General features: G+C 28.6%; 1 protein-coding gene across 1 annotated transcript in view; it reads left to right on the top strand.

The window, feature by feature from the left end:
- Positions 1-820: 820 nt before the first annotated feature.
- The window catches only part of LOC107441638 (uncharacterized), a 30,190-nt gene continuing 21,634 nt past the window's right edge, over positions 821-9,376 (top strand). The window contains exon 1 of the mRNA XM_016054978.4: positions 821-1,073. The gene's annotated coding sequence lies outside the window, so the exon portion shown is untranslated. The remainder of the gene's footprint in view (positions 1,074-9,376) is intronic.

Raw genomic sequence — 9,376 nt, 5'->3', positions numbered from 1 at the left:
CGTCAACTTTGACATAAAATAATTAGAAACTTACTGTTCTTCTATTTTAATAATATTATGGGTTACTCCAGATGCTTATTAAACCAGTCCCCTCGCCAAATCAGTTTTTTTTTCTTTTTTTCTTTAAATTTAAGATTTAGCATTTTTATTTTTTTAAAAAAAATTCAGACAAAGTTGACTTCTATCTTTTGAACTAGCCAAACCTGCCTGATTCTCAGTAAAATCAGCCTTTAATCAGTATCTGAAGTATGATTAAAATGCCTACTAGCAATCGCTTGCTGATTTGTTAGTGAGCGCTGTTTTGTCTGAACTGCTGTATCTTCATTAGTTTTTAGAATTATACTATTGTATAGCATTCTTGAATCATATAACTACTGATTTCATTAATAGAAAAATAAATTTTCTGTTTAATTCCTTTTTTAAAAAAATCTTACACCTATATTCGTATCATCTCTTAAAAAAGTGATATGAAATTTTTTGTCACACCCACTTCCAATCTCTAGTACCTCAAAATTGCAGCTGGGGTTCAAAAATAAAAGCTGCACAATTTTGCCCCCCTATGTTGCAATCCCACTTCACCCTCCCATATATATGTACAATGACATAAGATCTTTATTTGTTTTGAAGATACCCTATTTGCTCCCCAATGTTAAGAGCAAAAGAAAGTTCGACATTTTTCTCACGTTCAGAAGGAAATTCTCAGCTACTACACAGGAAGGCAACAGAATCCGTAAAAACGGGGCGCGCTTGTGGGATTTAGTTTTCAGATAGTGGGGCGCATGCGTCCCATTGCCCCTGTCTCTGCCCCACGACGTGATCCCTCTTCTAAGTGAGAGAACCGATGTAGCAGACGAAAAGTGTGTTTGTCTCTTAACTGTTGAAGTACGTGACGATCGGAGAAGACATTCTTTCCACCCCCCAAGCGGAAAAGTTATCGTTGAAGGAGATCGAATGAAATAGGGATCGAATAAAATTGATTTGTTCTTTTCAAAAGTTTCGAAAGAATTTACTAATAAAAAATAATAAAGCATTTTAAAAATATTCGAATTATTGGAATTCAGAATTTTCGTCAGGTAAAAATTTTCTTTTTCACTTTAAGGTAGTAGTTTTATTATTAAAAAAAATTATATAATTTTATAATTATTTTTTAGTGGATGTAATTTCATATAAATAAATTATTTCAATTAGTTTTTTTCAAAATAAACACTGAAAATTGCTTTTTTTAAGCAACATGATAAAGGTTTTTGTAGACATGCTTTATTAAAGTCTGACAAAAAAAATCATAAAAGGAAGGGAATATTTTCAAATAATATTATAAATGAGAAGAAATGATGAACATTAGTAATATAATTATTACATTGCTATATTATAATTGTATTAATAATTTACTGTTATTCAAAATTTAATGTATTTATTAAAATTTAATAATTTAGTAAAAACATTAAAAATGGGTATTTTAAATTTAATATGCACATTATGAATTCATGATGTTCTTATTAAATTTAAATTTTTTATAATATAGTATAACTAACAATTTAATTTTATTCTATTATTCATAATGTTATTTATAGCTTAATGTTATTAGTTGAAAATGTTAGTAATGAGTTGAAAATATTATTAATAAATTTAAAAATAACTTTGTAAATTCACACTGAATTAAAATTCGCTGAATGAAAATTCGTAAATAAATATTTCCAAAACTACTAAATGAAACTTAAAAATGATTTAATTATGCATCTAGAGTATTATCAGATTTAAATATTCTTTAGAGCCTTATTTTTTTAAAAAAAAAAACTATTGCTAATTTAATGATGTCTAAAAGTATTTTTTTTATCCCCAATACAAAAATGTTAATTGTTTTAGGTTTTGGTATTATTTTTCTTTTCAAAATTCTTTTGAAAATCAAAATTTATGTTAGCATTACAAAAAGAAAGGTACTTAGAACAATTACTAAGCTCTAAAATTGAATGTAAAACATTTTGGAAATGACAATTTAAAATTTTAAAAAATTTTTAATCTTTTGCTTATCTGTTTCAAATATTTAATGTATGAATAGATTTTATAAAAGAAAAAAAAATTTCAACAAAAATTAAAATTTGTTTTGCTGAATAAGGTATGTGTCTTACTCTAAAATCACAAATTAATATTATCATCGGAAAAATATTTACCATTTTTTAGTTTCTCTTCTTAAAGTTTTACAGTTTTTTTTGAAGAATTTTCATTTGATAAAAATAACATTTGGAAAGTAAATGAACTTTTTATTCCCATTCATTAGGAAAAATGTTTTTAAAAATGTGTTTTCAATAATTGTGTGAAAAGTTTTACTTTAATTTTAAGTACTTTAATTTTAAGAAAAAATGTGAAATAAAATGTTTACTATTTTCTATTAGTAGATTTGAAATATTTCGAAACAAAATGTTTGCTTATTAGATTGTAGACATTTAAAAAACAAAACGTGAGATTTTCAGTTAAATGTTGTTTCAAAAATATTTTATTCAGACATTATGTTTTTGAAATCATAGCTAAGAAATAGAAACTTCGTTGTGTTAACCAAATTTGTTGATTATTAAAAATATATAATTGTTTCATACTTTTATATTTTAATTGTTTTGATTTAAAAATTATCGATAAAATAATAATATAATTCTTTATTTTAATCTAACATAATTGTGTAGAATAAAATATTTTAACATCTTATTCTCATCTCTTTAGCTATTTTTATTAAAATGGAGTAGTCTATTGAAATTGAAAATATTTAAAAAACTTTTGCACTGAAAAGTGCATCTTTACTGCGTTTGGAATCTTGCCACTTCCTGGCTAGCTAGGACACTCAAATGTCAATTGGAGCTACGGGCGTAATAGCAAAGCAAATTTCTATCGCTTTTTGACCATAATAGGCAGAATTCTCGCCATTTCATCACTAAATAGAATTTATCTTCAATTATAATTCTTTCCTCTAACTGGAATTCTCAAATTATATATGAATCTTTGTTCCTAATGCTAATTGTTTCCTGAATTAAGAAGCAAAGATTATTGCCAATCCAAATGGCGACCACTTTTCGTCAGAGGCAATTTACCACATAGAAAACTCAAAAGAAAAAAAAACAATAAAAATTTTTTAAAAAATTAAAAAAAAAAAAAAAAAAAAAAAACACTTTTTTATTATACTTAAAAAGGAGAATATTTTACGTTTATCCGAACAAAAACAGAAGACGCATCACTTTTAATGTGAACACTTCGACTTAATCTGGTCAAAAGTTTTTCGACATCAACCTAAAAAATTGAGCAATGGTTGTGGGGTTGTTTTGCATGATTTGGCTTGGGTTCTTATAGTTTCTGTGGTTAGAAACATTGACTCTGCGATAAACAGTGCAAAAAAATTCCCAAAATAACTTTTGATCTAATGATCGGATCTTTAAGTTCTAGGACTCAATCTTAATGTTTCGAGGAGGCGAACTCAAATATTCTAAGTGCAGATGATATATAAATGTTGTGCTTTCAAAATTCGATTTCTTAGGAAGTATTCGACGGATTTCGGTTAGCTTTTATATTTACATTCAAATTAAATTCTTTAAAATGATGGAAAAATTGTATTACATACAACTCAAAGTTTCTTGGACTAGTATTAAATAAAATAATAAATATTTATGAAAAGTTCTGTTGGTATGGAATTATTTTTGGATAAACAAATTTCATATTTCAAAAATTTTTTTTTTCGAGATAAGGTAAAATACGCAAAAATTAAGATCAATATTGAATGGTCCAATCTTTGAACCACTCTCCTGACCAAACTATTTGAATTGCAAACCAGATTGCGGCTATTCCCTATATTTTGGGGGTCTGAAATTCGAATCCGTCGAAAAAAGGTATATATATTCAGAGGAAATACATTTTTGTGTTTGATTTTTTAACTTAAAATATTATCTGCTATGATTGCTTATTAATTATATAGAATATTTGAGGTTACCTCTTTGAGCTATTAGGATTGAGTTCTAGAACGAGGAGATCCGATCATCAGATCAAAAGTTATTCAGGGTAATCCATTTTTTATTCTCCTCTCTCTCTATGTTAACATTCTATGACAATAGTTCGGGAAGGCCTTTATTCTTCTCCCTTAGGATAACTGCTCCATTTTCATATCGAGATTAGCGCGTGGTTTCATTTTATTCTATAACTAGTGTTGACCAATCGAAAAAATTATCAGGTTACGACCTTTTATGTACAACTCCGTAGCCTAAAAATTTTGAACCCAATCAAGAAGACAAACTCTGGGATTAAACATAGAGACAAACTAGCCTTCGTTGGCGGACTTTTTGATAAAACTAACGCGCATTTGCGTTATATGGAGAGAAAAACCATGAAAACTTCCCACGGTTAGCATGACGGCAAGGGGACTCTTACCCTTAATCCACCACCACTGAGGATAATTTACGTCAGCACTATGGTCGGTGAGAGCCGAGTGCGGAATTCGAATCGATCAGCCATCGCTGGGATTCACATCCGATTCACCTCATTGAAAGGCAAACGTTCTATGCCCTGAGCCACTGGGGCTCTCTCGCGTATAGTTTGACGACATAAGTAATCAATTTGGTCATAAAACTCAAGTGAAATGAGTAATCTGGCCATCTCAGAACTCCAATTTAAATTACATAGAATGCTTTCAGAATGACCTGATACATTGCCAGAAAAATCAACCATTTAAAACTCTGCTACCAACCAGGCTATCCCGGCCCTTGAATATTAGCGTAATAAAATTCTGCGTAGCTCCGAGAAACGTGTTTCCCAATGAGATCACGCCTAAAGTAAAAATAAACCAAAAAATCCAATCTTTAAGACAAATTGTTTTGTTATTTTTTTATATTTTAGCTATTATATATCATTTTAATGATTTTAAGAGCGAATTTAACTTTTGCTCGTGCGTAAAATGTGAAGAGGACTACAAAATAAATTATTTCATTTCGTAAACTTTCAATTTATAGATCTCTAACTTTGGTGGACTCATTTAATACATATTTTTAAGAACTTCTGTCAAAAAAGAATTCACTTATGGGTGATATTTGAATGTAATAAAAACAAAATCTGACGAATCTCTACCGGGACTGAAAATACCTATTACATTGTCAGTGTTTTTAATCCATTTTCTTCCGCATTTCATTTCCTGTTTCTTTCCTCACAATTGGAGTCGTTTACTTTGGAAATCAAACTTTTTTTGATGCTTTTCTCATCAGTAGTGATTTATTGAATGTTTATAACTTCTTTTATTATTCGCATGAATTATTACATGATTCTAAAACTATTAAGGATGATTCTAATATTCCTTGATTCTAAACTATAAAACTATATATTGCAACATTCTGAATATTTACGTTAAACTCTTCCCAAGTAAAACTTTCAATCATGACGACATTTTTTCAAGTTCAAATATTCATGCTATTGTTTATTTCAGTTAAGTATGCGATTCTTTAAATTTGATTACTGATTAAAGCACTACAAATTATTAGAAAGTAACAAAACAAAAGATATAAAAGTTATTTCGTAGTTCAAATAAACAGCTAATCTATATTATATAAAGCGCTAATACGTACGTATGTATCAATAAAACCGATGATATTTCTTTTCTCGCGCTGGCAACAGTTTTCATTTTTAAATGATTGGATTCGGCGCGCAAGAGCAAGTAGTGAGCATCATATGGCTAATCTATATTATATAAAACGCTAATACGTTTATATTGATAGGCTTCGGCGCGCAAGAGCACGTAGTGAGTATCACTTGTATAGTCGGGTGAATTCTCACCGAATTATCAAAAACATTCTCACGAAATTATCTTCATCGAAGCCGATGCTTTACTTCCGGCGTTCAGTACTATTTCATATTGTTTTACAACACATGGTTTTAGCCCTTTGGTGGGAAAGACTTTAAAACAAAACTTAGAAAAGTTACTTTTCTCAACAACTGAAATTTAGAATAGTGTGATTAAGAAAAATATGCGAACTGTTTTCAATTTCAAATTAATATTGAAATGGACAGGTTTAGAATTTTCTACAGTGAAAAGTTTTCGGAACTTCAGTGTTCAAAAAAGTATACAAAAGCTAGACGTTAAGAACGTATCCAATGAGCGAGCAAAGCGAGCATCGGATTGCGAAGCAATCCGAAATGAACTGCGAAAGCAGTTTCGGGGATTGGCGAGCGCCAGCGAGCAGGGGGCGAAGCCTCCTAGTATTGAATAATTCCACTTTTCATTGCTAATTTTCATTTTAATTTTCCGTTTCATTTTCAGGGTTTTCCGCTTTAGCGAGTTTCTGCGTAACGATTAAAAACAATAAAGCTACTATTTGGATAATTACTAATTCTTTTAATTAAAAATTTCTAAGCTACATTTCCTGGTTTCTTTACTTAGAGTTTCCAAAAAAATATGTTCCTTTAAAGATATAGAAAGATAAAGTTCGTTATGCCGTGATATGTAAAATAGGTTTGATATTGTAATTAGTACATGGTCTAATAGTTTATTATAAGATTCAAGTAAAAGTCGCTAATCAAATGATGATGAAAAGCGAGGAATTTAATGAGCGAGTAATGTAATAATAATGAATTTATGGTAATATTGAAGTCAATAAAATTGCCTTTCAAAGAATCGTTTTCAAATCTTTTGTCATTTAAATTATTTGAATAATTATGGTTTAAAGATTTTTAAATTAAGAACATTCTTACAAAAAAAGAAAAGAAAAAAAGATGTAATTAGATTTTTTTTGGAAAATAATTCATTTTCAAATATCTTTACTTCAGAACAGTTAAAAGAAAGTTTCATTAGTATCATCATTACTGCTCTATAAATTACGCGTAATTATTTCGTAAAATTATGCTAACATTTAGCGAAGTGTCTGAGAAATAATTAAAAGAGAAAGAAACTATCTAAAAAAACAAAAAAAAATATTTTCATTTTTGTTCTAATAGTAAACTTTCAAATATTACAGTCAAGATTTTGTTTAAGTTTGCTTGTGAAGTTAATGAATATTCTTTTAAACTTGGGTAAAAATTTTGTCTTAACAGGATGCAACAGTTTCCCAGTTTAGTGAATTTTTATTATTATGTTTCTTTATATTAATTTAACACATTATGTTCCTGAATAATTCTGATGACAACTGATTAAATTCAAATGATTAACATCAATTTTATTTTCGGATCTGCTTCTGGTAAATAATTTTTTTTTTTGATTTACCATGTTATTTTACCTATTAACTTAGTTTTCATTTACCAGATTAATTTTCTATACAAATGAAATGCCTGCATAGAGACTGGCTTTAACACATCTGGTATAAAACTTGTTGATCCTCTCGGGTCCCCTTAAGTTCACTTTTTTATTTGTAAAATTAAAGGAAAAATTGTCACGAATTAAGCAACCATACTAGATATTTCCAGTTACCAGAATTTGATTTTTAAAAAAATTGACGGAAATTGGACAAAATAAATACTTAGCGTGAGGCGGGGGTTTTGCACATAACTCATCTCAAGTGAAAATTATTTGCGTTTACCTCTTGCATGAGCAAAAAATGAGCAAATAAATAGAGTGTTAGCCTCCCACTGAAATGGCCCATGTTCGAATCCCAGCGGTGACTGGTTTATACGAGTTCTGCTCCCGACTGATACCGACCAATCATATTGCTGACGTAAAATATCCTCAGTGCTAAACGAATCATGGGTTAAAGTCTCTTTGCCGTTGGACTAAAAATGGGTTTTTGTGGTTTTTAATATCCATATAAAGCAAGTGCGGGTTAGTTCCATCTAAAGGTCCTCCACGAAGTCTATTTTTCGGCCTTGCTTGATAAAGGAGTATTCCTGTCCTCTGGATTAGGATGAAAATTCCAAGCCTACGAAGTTGAACATTGATAGTTGTATACTCAGAATTAGGTTAGCTGTTCAACGGCAGTTGGAAAATAAAAGAAAAAGATTAAAAAGCAATTTTATATAAACTATTATGCTTCATAAAAGGTTATTGGAAACAATGTAAAAATCATTAAAGGTGGCCTCAAAGTAAGTAACATATTCAAAGTCCGTCCCTCAAAATCTATTAAAAAACTGTCATTTGACATCAAAGTCTCTATGCTGTCATTTGGTGCCATTTATTTGTATGATTGCATGATTTGAGCGATTTTTGTATGATTATTTGTATGATTTATATGTAGTTTTAAAAGAACTTGTTTTGAAGTTCCTTTTCTTAAATTTTATTTAAAAAATATTTATGATTTTTTTTCATTAAAAACAAATTAAATATTAAAATTTGTGGGATACTTTTTTAGTAAATTAAGGGGATTCGCCCCCTGTTCACTTCGTTGCCCAATCCCGTGGTTGCTTCTAATTCACCAATGAAGAACGATTCATGTTCATTTCTTTTTGTAAAAAGTTTGATTGGATAGCCGTCTGTTACATTTTGAAAATGACTAAATTTGAGGAAATCAAAAACGTGGAAAATCAGTAGCCATCCCCCGAGAGAGTTATTACTCAGTGAAGAAGGGCCGTGTATCGAGCTCAAAATCATTTTTTTCTCAGAATCAGCTTCAATGAACATAATCCTTTTTTCCCCGTTTATCGTTTTAAAATTGCTTCATTAAAAGTCGATAAAAATGATAATTTTGTTTAAGGAATATATATTTATTATAATTTTATGTAAGCACATTTCATTCATTTAACAAAATGAAAGGATTTGAGAAATAATAAATGTACTTGAAATTGAATTTAAACATAAGAATATACGACACAATAAGCAGAAATAAAGGGGATCTTGCTTGTTAGCAATAAGAAAAATAATTTAATATCATATAACAGTTCGGATTGGAAAAAGTTTCAATTTCTCTTCAATCTTTATATTTTTAATTATTGCGTTATAAATGTTAAGGCTTATATGTGGTAAAATCTAACCTTTATCTTATTTTTTATTTATTCATTTTTTTATTTATTCATTTTTATTCAAACACGAATTTATAAAATAAAAATTAAGAGAGAGATAAATTTTTCTACAACAGTAAATTAATAATTACAAATTAATTTAAAGAATTGCAAAAATAAATCTTGAAAGAGCAATAACTTTCATAAATCAACAATTCTGAAAAAAAAAAGAACCTCACTTTAAAGTTATAATTCAAAATGATCCAACACTAGATTACCCAAGGAAGTCATTTTGACTGCTTTTTAATTTCAATTAGAATATAATGACACAATTTCCTAGAATTTTGTGACTTTTTGTACAACATACAATTTTTTTATTGTTAATATTTATTATTAACTTGTTATATAACCGTAAATAATATTAAAAATTATTAAAAATTAATTTTAAACAAATTTCTTTACACATTAGTTATTCTTTCAGAATCCAGTCAATTTG

Source organism: Parasteatoda tepidariorum, chromosome 3 (assembly GCF_982258835.1).
Source record: "Parasteatoda tepidariorum strain Cologne lab strain chromosome 3, Ptep-v5.0, whole genome shotgun sequence".
Taxonomy (NCBI): domain Eukaryota; kingdom Metazoa; phylum Arthropoda; class Arachnida; order Araneae; family Theridiidae; genus Parasteatoda; species Parasteatoda tepidariorum.
The sequence above is the reverse complement of the archived record's forward strand: the minus strand, read 5'-3'. Positions and strand labels throughout refer to the sequence as shown.